General features: G+C 45.8%; 1 long non-coding RNA gene across 1 annotated transcript; it reads right to left on the minus strand.

Moving 5' to 3' along the window:
• Positions 1–6325: 6325 nt before the first annotated feature.
• Positions 6326–8604, minus strand: LOC144134596 (uncharacterized). The gene is made up of 3 exons (XR_013315165.1): positions 8399–8604; positions 7176–7296; positions 6326–6659 (listed from the first exon to the last, which is right to left on the minus strand). It is a non-coding gene; the product is annotated as an uncharacterized LOC144134596 (long non-coding RNA).
• Between the last annotated feature and the right edge of the window lie 4648 nt (positions 8605–13252).

Below are 13252 nucleotides of genomic sequence, written 5' to 3' on the forward strand. Positions count from 1 at the left end.
TATGATATCTCATTTAATTCCTATGCTGTGCCAGCCACATTGCCGCAGGAAATTTTCAATCTCATATGCCCACAGGACCATTTGCCGTCCTTTGCCATGTTTGCCATATTTTGGAATCCGCCTTGCTTCTGTGAGGGACCATTATTTAGCTTCCGTTTAAATTGCACATCTTGCCCATGTTCGTTTCTTCATTTTATCTAGGGTATCATCAACTTCTGTTCCTTACAAACTCCACTCTCTTAACAATATAGCTGTAGTTTTTCTCTTGATGGCTCATTGTGGTGTTCTCAATTTTCATTCAGGTCTTTTCATGACCCTCTAACTTTGTAGTGAAAAGCAACATTCATGAAATTTTGTCTTTTCTATCATTTTTTTCTCATGTAATTTGGCTACTCTAATGTTAGTTACTGTTAATTTCGAAACTAAGACTTGCCTTAGGGAATACATGTTGGTAACTGCACTGAGAAACATATTCATGTTTATGTTCTCAGACATTCATTTCACTGCCTTTGGTCCAGTGTGGATTTTAAAACCATGTCTTCTGTCAGCCATGCCTGTGCTGTCAAAGTAAAACCTCTGCATTTGTAATTTATCTTGCTCTGTACCATGCACATTTACATTTCCCTTTTCCTTGTATTCACTCTCAGTATAGCATACCGTCAACCATTGCACATTGCATTCCTTGCTCAATGCAATGTACATGCAATGTGTACATGTGTCTCCCTCCCGTCCCGTGTTATTCTGCGCAAAGTTTTCTTCAATACCTCAATTCATATTCGTCAGCGACATGGTTCTCTATAACTAGGTGCTGTTTTTGTCATTACTGTATTAAAGTCATTTTCTTTTTATTGAGGTGTGTTCAGTTAAGTTTCATATTTTTGCATTCAGCACTTTGCAAACTTTTCCTTGCAACTTTGAGCTTCGTGAGTCTGTGCTACTGGAATGAAGCAGTGATGTACTTTTCCTTGTGATGTTTGAAATATCTCTTGTTTAAAGTGCCTGCCTGCGTATATCATCTGGATATATGTTAACTACAGTTGAGCCTCATTATAACCTAAGCTGCTTGTACGAAATAATTAACATAATGAAGGATTGGCTGTTAAAATTGAAGATGTTTTGAAACCCTTAACAAAACCCACTACAGCAAAGGAAAATGTGGGGGCCCTTTCAACTTTGTTATGGTGAGGTTCGACAGTGTCTGAATTTTCGCACACTAAGAGCAATCACTTACCAGTGATCTTGATGTTGTCTCAATAACATGGCAAAACCTGGTATGTGAAAACGCTTTTGCTTTATGTGTTCATATTACTCAGCCTAATGACTGACATCCCTGTTTTCTCTATTAGAAGAGTGGAATTAAGGATGGGGTAGTTCCTTTCATCTATTGGTCAAAGGGCACCCGTCATAGCTTTAATCACTTTGGAACACCAAGCCCTGCACATCAGAAATCTTTCATTCTAAAACGGTGCGCCAAGGACGACACCACATTTCCTCTGGTGACTCGTGTACTACTGTCCAGAAACATGTGAGTGCAGATGTAGCAGGACATTGCCAATACATATATGAAAGGGTATGAAAACACTTATATGCACTGAATTCTTCCTGAGGTGAATTAAGCTGTTGCTACACATTATCCATAACTATTTGGAAGATGATGCTATAGACTTTTTCCGCTCGCCAGATGTTGAGGTTTCGTTGCGGGAGTGAGTAAATGATGTGCCTTGGAACAGCTGCTCGATATTGCATGTTTTGGTATACTGAACCCTCCTGGCTGCATATCAGTCATTTCAATATGATTCTGCTACAGCTAGTAGACGTGAAAAAGATAATGTTAGGCTGTAGAAGCAGTCGTAACCTTGGCTTAAAATTTGGTTTCAAAACTCTCCCTTAAATAGGACACTGTTGTATGTGTTCAAAGTGGAGCACCATGGCCTTGAACTTCCGGATCAATCCAGTTTGCTTGTTTTTTTCTCTCCACCTGCATGGGGATGCATTGATCCGGCTGGTTGTATACTGTTATGGCGGCTTCGCTTTTATTTTTTTTTAGGGTTTTTGTGAATAAACAGTTTCAGTCATAGTTCATATTGCCACAAATTATCAGTTTTATTTTTGTCTTTGAACAAATATCCAACAAAAATGGCAGTGGTTTAATACGGTTAAATTGTTAAAGATGTGAAAAATTGGGTTTACTGAATTCTTGAATAGGGCGAAATGATTTTTTGGTGGCGGGCTAAATCCATTTTGGGAGTGGGCAAAGTAGGTTTCTGATGGGGGTTGACCGAGCTCTCGATTTGGCAATGTCAATTTTGAGGTGGGCCACCCAAATTTGGCAGGTTGCCAGACTGGCTCCTCGGACCTTGCAAAATTATTGGCTGGGTTGACCCCATGAAGCAGTGCTTTTGCACTAAAATTGGTTTTTTATTGCCATGCTATTCCAACTCAAGATTTAGGCTAGAAGCAGCGCCTCTTATCTGACCTCCCGAGTAGACTGAATCTATTGCTTTCGAGATGGCCTCCAACTGGAATCAGTTGCTTCTCATTTGGGATTGGTGGGTTGCTTCGATTGCCCCTCATTTGGCTTGCAGCGGGGACCATTTGGTTTCCAGCTTAGCCCTGTGGGGCCCAACTGCTTTCCTCCCAGTTCCAGTGGGGCGTACCAGTTGATCTCTGTTTCCATTTTAATGGGGACCAGTTGGTTTCCAACTTGGCCCAACTGCTTTCCTACCAGTTCCAGTGGGGACCAGTTGGTCTGTTTCCATTCCAATGGGGACCAGTTGGTTTCCAACTTGGCCCTGTGGGGCCCAACTGCTTTCCTCCCAGTTCCAGTGGGGACCAGTTGGTCTCTGTTCCCATTCCAATGGGGACCAGTTGATTTCCATCTCCGTTCCAGTTGGGACCAGTTAGTTTCCAACTGGGACCAATTAATCCCCAAAACCCATTGGTCCCAGTTAATCCCAGTTGCATTTCCAGTTGGAGATTTTCACCAGGGCGAGCCCACTGAAGACAGCCGGGTCCCGTTGTCGAGGTGTGCCGGAGCAGACAGGCGGAGCAGCCGGTGGCTGGGGAGCCAGGGGGGCGTTATTCGGCATTGCTGACGTTACAGTGCCGCTGCGGAGCTCCAGGACGGGATCAGGAGCAACCGCCACCACTTGGAAGGGGGTTTAATAGCTCAGGCACCACCAGAACCAGGAAGGCAGAACCAGGCGCAGAACGAGTCCTTCTAGGCGTCCGCGGTTATTCTAGAGCCCGGCAGCAGCACGCGCTCAGCGATAGCACTGCCGCTACCTCGTTGTCACATCTTCGTCTTTACAGAACGAACAGAACAAGGACATTGGATTTGGACATTTCTTGCGATTCAAAACTGTTTTTGAACTTGACAAAATATAAGCAACATTTTCAAACATATGCAAGAGGCAGAAAAGAAACATGCTTGAGAAATTTCTTAAAATTATCATGAGGATTCATAGCGCACAGAATACACAGGACACAACACAAGCGCTTACTTCCACTGAATGGTCTTTATTTGGCGCTGACAGCCTTATAAAGGTCACGTATTGCACACGTACAAACAACTAACAATGATTATCTTGTCAAGGTCATGATGTGTCAAGGAAAGAAGAAACAATAAAAACCTACCAAACAGTGCACAGGTTTCACACTTTCGCCCTCTGCCTTGCACCTAAGAAAGAGAGTAAATTTTAATGAACTTATAGCCCCGTCTCTGAAAATTTTATGGTTCGCGACATGTGCACAACAGTACTGACGTGTGCACACTCGATTTCTCTTCTAAACTCGCACACCAGTAAAGACAGTGAAGGTTCGTTAAATTCGGCATTCAAATGTATGCATAATTTAAATGTACTTTTTTAAATTGGTTCGGTCAGGGAACACTGGCATGTCTTCGAAGTTCCTGCTTTGTGAGATTAGAAACCGCATCTCATCGAGGTACATGGAAATCAATGCAAGCTCTCACCTAACAAAATACAGCAGCATATGTGACAGCAGCATATAGGCATACCTAAGGTGTTCTCAGTGTTTAAGAATAGCCTTTTTTGAGTTATTAGAGCAATGCTATCATAGCATTATTGTCAGCAGTGTACGGGATCAGAATACAGTTAAGACTAGCAGACTAGTAAGCTAGTTAACTAATATAGAATAGTTAACTTTTAGCTATTACTGCTAGACTTCCTACTCTGAAAGCGCATTTATTTTGGCGCGATGTTGCCAAAATTTGTTGGACCACAGCGCCGAGGGTAACTGCATGTTCGAAAGTCTCTAACTGATATTGATATTACATACAGTGGTCTCTACACCTGTCAATAAATAAGCAGGCTAATACCCCTGTTACACGGGCACTTCCAACTGCCGTTAACGCGAAGGGCAGTTGAACGCCGTAACGGCCGTGGGAACGGAACAGGGGGGGGGGGGGGGGGCTGCGCTCACACGGCACTTTCCATGTTCGGTCGGTTCCTTTCCGTTTCGGACAATTTATCACGTGACTCGAACTTTTTACCTCGCCAACTCGAAAAAAATTTTGTTTCTCTAATAATTTTTAATGAGGGAGTAATTACTGCGCTACATGCTCTACAGGGTATTTTTTTTTAACAATTTGCAAGAGTTGTTTGCAAAACTAGCGGAGAAGCTCATTTAGCCGATCCAATCCGATCCATGGCGCTGCAAAATGGCTGCGTTTGTTGTGGTACAGTGGCTAGTTGTGGTTTCAATGTGGTGAAGCGTCCCATTTCACGTTCCATCGCGTGTGCTAACCACAGCACCACTGTGCATTTCCTTTTTTTCTTTCGTACCGCGAGTGACCGTCTGCGCAATTCAGCAGGTGCAGTGTTGAACGTGGTACGACTTTGCGACGCGCACACGAGAACAGCCGTGGAATGGCGCTTAGCCGGCCGCTTTATGAATGTGACCGTGATCGCCCACCCGATTCGCTTCTTCTCCTGGTTGCGCACTACGAGGCCTTGTTGTCTGCAAAAAGGGCTGAACTGCAAGCTGTGCGCATTCAGAAAGCGTCAATCAAGAAGAAGCGGAAGGCGGCCGAAAGGCGATGTCGCAGCCTCGCTGCACTCGCTGTTGTAATGTCAGCCAGGCAAAGGAGCGTGTGGACGCTTTCCAGACCCCCGTCTTGGTACGACACCACCGTGCCGACGTTGTCGGATGAAGATTTCAAGGCCAACTTTCGCGTGACCCGTTCCACATATGCGTACATCGTGAGCTCGTGTTCCTCACTAACACGGGAGGATACGAACATGCGAGCTTGCATACCCCTGCACCAGCGCGTCTCCCTCTCGCTCTACATACTCGCCACATCGGCAGAGGAAAGGACTGTGGCGCATCTTTTCGGCGTGAGTCGGCCATCCGTGAACCTGATCTTCCGAGAGTTTTGTGACGTTGTCGTAGATGTTCTCGAGCCACAAGTTGTGCGCTTTCCGTCACTTAACAACGTTAGAGACCATGTGCGACAGTTCGAAGCCTGCACAGGCTTTCCGCAGGGCTTTGGCGCGCTGGACGGTTGCCATATAAAAGTCTCGCCACCCAAAGAAAATGCGCAGGACTATTACAACTATAAGGGCTGGTATAGCATAATTTTTCTTGCTATTGTAGACCACAACTACAAGTTCATGTATATTAATGTAGGGTCTCCAGGGCGCAATCATGATGCAGCAGTGTACAGGGGCTCGGTACTACCGGACATAGTCGGAACTGATGTCTTCACTCTACCAAGCCAAATTATTGACGGGATGCCAATAGGAGCGGTACTCCTCTGTGGCCAGGCCTTTCCTTTGAAGCGTCACTTGATGAAGCCTTTCCCTCGTATGAGTGCAAGCAACCCAACAGTGCAAACGTTCAATTACACACTCAAAAGCGAGGCGTGTTGTTGAGAATGCTTTTGGGAGATTGAAGGCTAGATTCAGGGTTTTGAAGGGAATCGAGTGTCAAATCGAAAATGTCAACAGCATTGTGCGAGCTTGTTGCATCCTTCACAATGTATGCGAGCACATGCGTGATCAGTGCGACACACAGTGGAGTGCTGAAGCAGCAGCCGGGCAGCTTCCGCAGCCTGTTTGTGTAAGCAACGCAGTGAGCTCATCAGGTGATAGTGTCCGACGAGCTTTGGCCAAGCACATCTTTTCATTGAAGCCATGACTACTTCGAAAAGCTTTGTTTTAGGCATGCAATTGTGAGCAATAAAGAGAATGTGAAAGACTGGACAAGTCTGTGGCAATTTTTGGACCACGTTTGCTCATGGGGCTTTATTCACCGCTGTTGGAGGAGTCAGGCTGATGCTCATGCCGGTCTTCAAAGTACTGGCGAATTATGCCTACCATCTCCCGGTTTATGTTATTGGCCTCCTCCTGGAGACAGACTGTTTTCTTTGACAACTTGTATTCCTTTTTAGCCATCTTTTTGGCATGGTTTTCCTGGCTTTTTAGTAGCAGCACTACTTTATCGATTGCTGATGTTGGCTGTCGCCTTTTGCGCGCACGACCTTGCTCGGCTGAGGCAGCAGGTGTCGATGCCTCACTGGACGAGGCCAGACTGGTCGACGCCTCGACGTTTCCGGCGTCTGGGCTGCTCGGCGCTTCTGATGGCGGTCCAGAAGCAATTATCTCGGCATCCTCTGGCAGCCGTTCCACCATGTCCAGCTTAAGAAAAGAAGAACAACGGAACATTACCGAATGTTGCTCTAAGTGATAATTACTGCGTTGCATGATGAATGGAAGTGGTACACATAACGTGCAGAAACATTTCAATATACCAGAATTTTACACAATAGTTGCCATTCTCTCTAAAAGTTTTGGTACACCCTAAAGCACGCGGCCTACCCTGGTACCCTTTTGTAACATGACCAGCCTTACCTATCTCGCACTATTTTCATAACTCCAAGAAAAGTAACAAGTATTGTGGCATCCAGTGTGTCGAAAATGTTAAGCAATGATTTCGACGCTACACTGACTGGGACGCTTATTAAAGTTATCTGTGCATTTTCAGTACTCTGGCACACAACAATGCCTCATGTTCATGTCATGTGCTTTAGTAAAATTAAATTCTCTAAACTTTGCTGCCACCTGTCTCCGGCGACAAACCTGGCCGGCAAAAAAACAATTTCGGTTTGTCAGTCCATTTCTCAGGTTTGCATACAACCAAAATAAATGTTGCACCTGAAAGCTCTCCTGTACCAGGCTTCTGTCATTTATAGGCAGGTTTCCGAGGAACATGTGAAGCCGTCTGTAGTATGGGCACTGACTTGCAGCAGACCCAGTGCCAGCAGTGCTTGCCTTTCTGAAATAAAAACAAAGTACAGCTAAGAGTCACTTTATGCCGTAAGAGATGAACACGATTTTTTGCTGCACGAGTACAAACTGCCAAGAACAATGAACCTCCTTGTGCTGAAAGTTAAAACTGCAGGCAAAGTGGTAAACAACAAGGAGAAAGCTGTTGAATTACGATGGGAGTTCAATAGGCTTCGAACGAAATCAGCTGATAGTCAAGATACAAGTTATTAGACTATAGACAATGTCAAGACACAAGTTTGGGAGAGATTCTTGATTAGGGTATGCATTCAGCGCTTTCTGTTCTATTGAAGACGTAAAGTTCAATCACTTCGGCTGATGCCATATGCACAACATAGTGTGCTTTTTCCTGCATTGCTATATGCACGACTTCGCCAGACAACATTTCAAGTTTTTTAGCACGCTGTGTTGGCAGCGACTTGATAGGTACCACCCCACACCTGCGTCTGAAAATAGTATGTAACTATAATAAATTGAGTGGCTGCGTTGTAAAGGTGGGTTCTTGATCAGTACAATAGTGTTTTATGTTCGAAAACTACCTAAAGCGTACCACTCCACTCCGACTAAAAAAAAATAATGCATGAAATTAATTGTATTAGTATAGTGTTATTGTTTTGCGGCTAATAGAATTTGCAAATGAAACAAGAAACCAGTATTGTTTGAATTTAATGCGGACACTACTGCTTTCATAGTAAGACTTTAGCGATTGTTAGCTGTACTGCATCGCAAGCTACAGGAAAGCTACTGCACATGTAAAGATCTTATTTCGAGTAGCTGATCGAACAGACTTCTCGGTGCAAATGCTTTCTGTCAGGCTATGCCGGCCACGCCTAGATTACGGCAAACGGCTACATATCACAACCAATTGTACGGCGCCAAGATGTCAGCGCTATTCCCGCATCGCTGCATGAGCGTTACAATGAGCCCGAAGTGTCGAGAAAGTCACGTTCGAGCGCATGTCAAGCAAAATTCGGCGTCGCCTATGGCATTGAAACACACGTCGGGCACTGCGGGGCACCAGATTTCATTGAACATGCCTGACAAGGCGCTATGTCGACTTCAAAATCACTAATAAATTCATGGTAACTTACTTGTGAGCCTGGGCCAAGTTTTACATCTTGTGCTTCACCTGTTTCGCTGTGACGCACACAGCGTGCCCACATTCTTCTCTTGCGAGCTGGTTGAAGAGCGCTGTCATCCTCGCGTACACGGGCGCATTGTGTTTCTGCGCTCGCAATTCGCGGAGGTTATCCTGCCACAAGTTAATGAGTAAATGCGTCAGTGACGCTGTCCAGGAAAAGCGTTTTTGCGCCGGCGCGCTCGCCTGCAGCGGGGACACGTTGCTGCTGGGGGCTTCCATCTTGCCTATTTCACGACTACACGGACGGAAACGGCGGCGGAACGGAGACCGGCGAGCTCCGTTGATGTCAATCGCCATTGGATTTCCAACGGCGCTCGCGCTGCCGTGTAACTCTGCCTAACGGCCGCTAAGGCCAACGGCCGTTTTCCTTAACGGCCGTTAAAGTGCCCGTGTAACAGGGGTATAACAGTAGCAGTTAAAAAGTCATCTACTTTAGCAACCCAATAGTTAGCAGTCTAAGCTGTATTCTGATGAACTACAACGCTGACAATAATGCCATGAAGAAAATAATCACTCTGCTGATTCAGAAAGCCTATTTTAAAAAATCTAAGAACATCCTAGGTGAAACACCCATCAATTCGATTGCACAGACATTCTAAGTACTATACCACAGCTAATGCTGTGTAACCAGGTTCAACGACCGGCTGCTCTAGGATATATCTTCTGCAGCCTAGCTTGTCAATGAGAGCAGTATCCGAAGTAGCAGTTTTACCGTGATCGCAAAATGTTCCACATTTGCATGTGGGATTTCCTTCTGCCGCTCTAATTTTCCCGCTATTCAGCAACACTGCTTAGGTCCAGTGCAAAACTGCTTCTTGTGTTAAAACAAACGCACGGTCGCTTTGCCAGTCTTGAAAGGCGATTATAACTTGTAGCAGTAACAGTAGCCAATTGGTGCAGGGTGTCAATGCATGCAGCAAAGCAGGGAGAAGAGACTTTTTTGAAAAAGGGCATGCTGCATTGATTTACTTACATCCCAAGACGACGACGTCTCCGTCGTAGTAGCCCTCCTCAGCTTCGCGGCCTGAGACTTCGGAGCGCCACTATACTTTTTTGTTTTTCTGCACATCATTTACATCGCTGGGCGCATAGTCCTTAATGGGACTAATCGCGACAATCGCCTTGCCGCCATCCTTATACACTACGTACGCGTAGGTCGGAGCGGTCGGAGGCATTGTGCTAAAAAGGCCTCACTGTCGACGCACCACACAAAGAAGATGAGCAAAGTGAGGCACGCCAGCGAAACAGTGCGGACCGAAGTGCGATGGCTGCACGTGGGCATTAAATGGATGGATTTGGCTTCGCGTCGGAGCTTCACTCCGCGACGTCACGAAGATGCGGCGGCGCTGATGTCAGCAGCGACTTGCCGAAGGTTTTGTGCAGGAGTTTTAGCGGGCTCTTACGTTGACTAGTGCCGAAGGTTTCTTCTCTAGGAATTTTGGCGGGCTTTTACGTTGCGTAGTGCCGAAGTTTTGTGTAATATTCTTGGCGGGTTTTTACGCATAGGAATTTTGGCGGGCTTTCACAAGGCGTAGTCGGCCGGACGATGGGTCGGCAAGCTAGGAAAGTTAAGGAGGACAAGGACGGGGAGTTAGTACAGTGCCAGGAGTGCGACCGTTGGTGTTACTTAGATGAGACAGGGTTCGGGAGCTTAGCCGAGGCGGATGAGGCTAGCTTCGTGTGTAAGATGTGCAAGCGGTTTGGGGACGCCGTTCATGAGTTAAAAGGGGAATGGGAAGCTGGGTTTAATGCACTTAATGCGGACAGGCAGGTCGAATGAGAGGCACGGATTAAGCTGGAAGCTCAGGTCGCCGATTTGATTAAAAAGGAGGAGAATAATGCCGCCCTGTTGAAGCTAATGGTGGGCGAGATTAAAGAAGAGCGGGAAAAGCGGACCCAGCTAGAAAAACAGGTTGAAGCGCTCAGGTCGCGGCCGGCTGGGCACCCCAGTTCGGAGAAGGGTCAGGTGGGGGACGAGGCTCGTCGATCGTACAGTGCTGTAGTGCAGCGAGCATTGAGTGAGAAAAATGAGAACGAAATGAAAAAGGTTAAAGCGGGCATGGAAACTCGCGACAATAGCGTACAGCGGCAGGAGAGTCAGCTAGAGCGATCCGGAGGCCAACAGATGGAATTAGGAAGCGAACGTTTGGGGCGCAGGAGAGTTCTGGTGGTCGGGGACTCGAATGTAGCGAGAGTTGAGGAAGGCGTTCTGACGGCAGTGAAGGCAGACAGGCGGGTGCAGGTGGAGGCTCAGTCGGGAAAGTGCATGGTGGATGCAATGGCCAGAGCCCGGGAGGTGGTGGTGGGCAGCATGGATGGCGAACACCTTGTGGTCATCCATGCTGGTCTCAATGATGTACTGCAGGGGAGGAGCCAGAATCTTGAGACGCAGTTGGAGGTGGGGATGCGTAGGCTTAGAGAGGCCTCTGAGAGTGTGCATGTGACCATATGCACAATCCCAGAGGTCCAGAGGCAGGCTCGCGAAACGGAAAGGAGGGTCGTGGAGACTAATCGGGTAATTAGGCTATTGAGTCGACGACTAAGATACGAGGTGATGGAGGTCAACAGGGAAGTGTACGAGGTTAGGCCCCACCCTTTTGCACAGGATGGCATCCACTACGGTGGTGCCACTGGCAAGAAGGTGGGTAGTAAGATAGGTCGCCAGGCAACAGCTTTTTTGGGGGGACCCAGAGCTCTGAAGGAACCAGTGTAGAGAAGGAAGAATTAAGATCAAACGGACAATGGAACCATAGGGGAAGAAAGAGACGCAAGCGCCAGGGCCAAGTTAATTCAGATATAGGTTTCATTAACATGCAAGGTGGCAGCAATAGACTGAAATGGGAGGAAATAGAAGAACAGTTAAGACAGGAGGAATTAATGGTATATGGTTTAGCGGAAACACATCTTAGAGACATGGAGCAACCACCCTGTAACCCAGACTACGCATGGGAATATTGCAATAGAACAGAGGGCAGCAGAAAGGGAGGTGGAATTGGGGCATTCATTCATAAAAGTATGAATTTTCCAAGGGTTACACTGGGATGCAGGGAACATTTATGGCTAAAAGGAACAGTGGCAGGCAAGCAAACACTCCTTGGCTTTGTATACCTGTGGACAGGGGTTAATGCCAAAGAGGAAAACAGGAAAATGTTAGAATGTATTGCAAGCGACATTGATGAGCTAGGAGGACAGGGCGAGATAATTATATTAGGCGACATGAATGCACACATAGAAGACCTGGATGGGTACACGGATTCGACAGGAAGCATGCTGCAGGACATGTGTGACAGGCATGATTTAGTTGTATGCAACAGCACCGAGAAGTGTGAAGGGCTCATAACATGGGAGGCGGGGAGTCTGCACTCGACGATAGATTATGCACTAATGTCACAGAGGATGTATAACAGATTAGGGGTAATGAGCATAGATGAAGATGGTTCCAGAAGTCTAGGTAGTGACCACAAGCGTATCAAGTTGAGCTTCAGAAGAAAAAGCAATGTAGGACTGAATCAAGATAAACAATCAGGGGGAAATTTTTACTCAGAAAAGCAATTGGAAGTAGCAGCCAAACAAATAGAGAAAGTAATTTTTGAGGATAGTGAAACAGAATGGACTTATACCAAATTAACTCAATTACTGGAGCTAGAGCTAGCTAAGGTGCGAGTAAAGCTTAAAGGGAAAAGATGCAAACCCAAGAGTTGGTGGGATGAGGAGGTCAAGAGGGCAATAGAAAAGCGCAAGGAAGCATCCAGGGAACACAGATATTCCAAGAAGAGGGGGGAACCAAAACCCGAAGTAGACAGAAAATGGGATACCTTCATAAAGTGTAGAAGGGACGCATCCTATTTGATTAATGAGAAAATTAGAAGGGTGCCCAATAGATGTCAAAAGTAAATAAAAAGGATAGAAAAGCAGCCCAAAAATTCTGGACACATCTAAATGCAATGAGTAATAAAACTAGGCTAGAACAAAGGTTTATTGTTACAGATGAGGGTATACGACTAGAAGGGGATGAAGCAATAAAACACATAGGAACAAGGATGACGGAAAAATTTTCAGCAAAGCACGTGGTACATAATTTATCGAAGGAGGATAGACCGGTTACAGCAATAGCTTCACTTGAGCAAGGAGAGTGGGAAAGGGCAGAGAAGAAGGTTCCTAGTGGCACATCAACAGGACCAGATGGTATCCCGATTATGTTGATAAAGAAGTTAGGACCAAAATCCAAGCAAACATTAATACAGGTAGTGAACAAAATGATAGTGGATGAGAAAGTTCCCGATGAATGGCGATTAAGTAGAATGAACATGATATATAATTGAAAGGGGGACAAAGCAGACGTAAGTAACTATCGCCCCATAACAGTGACATCTGTGGTTTACAGGGTGGTGATGCAAATTATAAAGGATAGACTGCAGGCTTGGGTGGATAACGAGGGGGTGTTAGGGGAACTACAGAATGGGTTTCGGAAACAAAGGAGGTTGGAGGACAATCTATTTTCATTGACACAGTGTATAGAAATTGCGGAAAAGGAACATAGGCCCTTATTGCTAGCATTTCTGGATATTAGGGGAGCCTATAACAACGTTACTAAGGAGCATTTGTGGGACATATTGGGCACATTGGATGTGGAAAATGGAGTAATTAATCTTTTAAAAGATATATATATATATATATATATATATAGACGTTACAGAGTGCTCATAAAATGGGCAAAAAATGTATCAGGGCCTGTAGAGATACAGCGGGGGCTTAGACAAGGATGTCCTCTGTCCCCTTTGTTGTTCATGTTGTACCTGCAAGG

Source organism: Amblyomma americanum, chromosome 5 (genome assembly GCF_052857255.1).
Source record: "Amblyomma americanum isolate KBUSLIRL-KWMA chromosome 5, ASM5285725v1, whole genome shotgun sequence".
In the NCBI taxonomy this organism is placed as follows: Eukaryota; Metazoa; Arthropoda; class Arachnida; order Ixodida; family Ixodidae; genus Amblyomma; species Amblyomma americanum.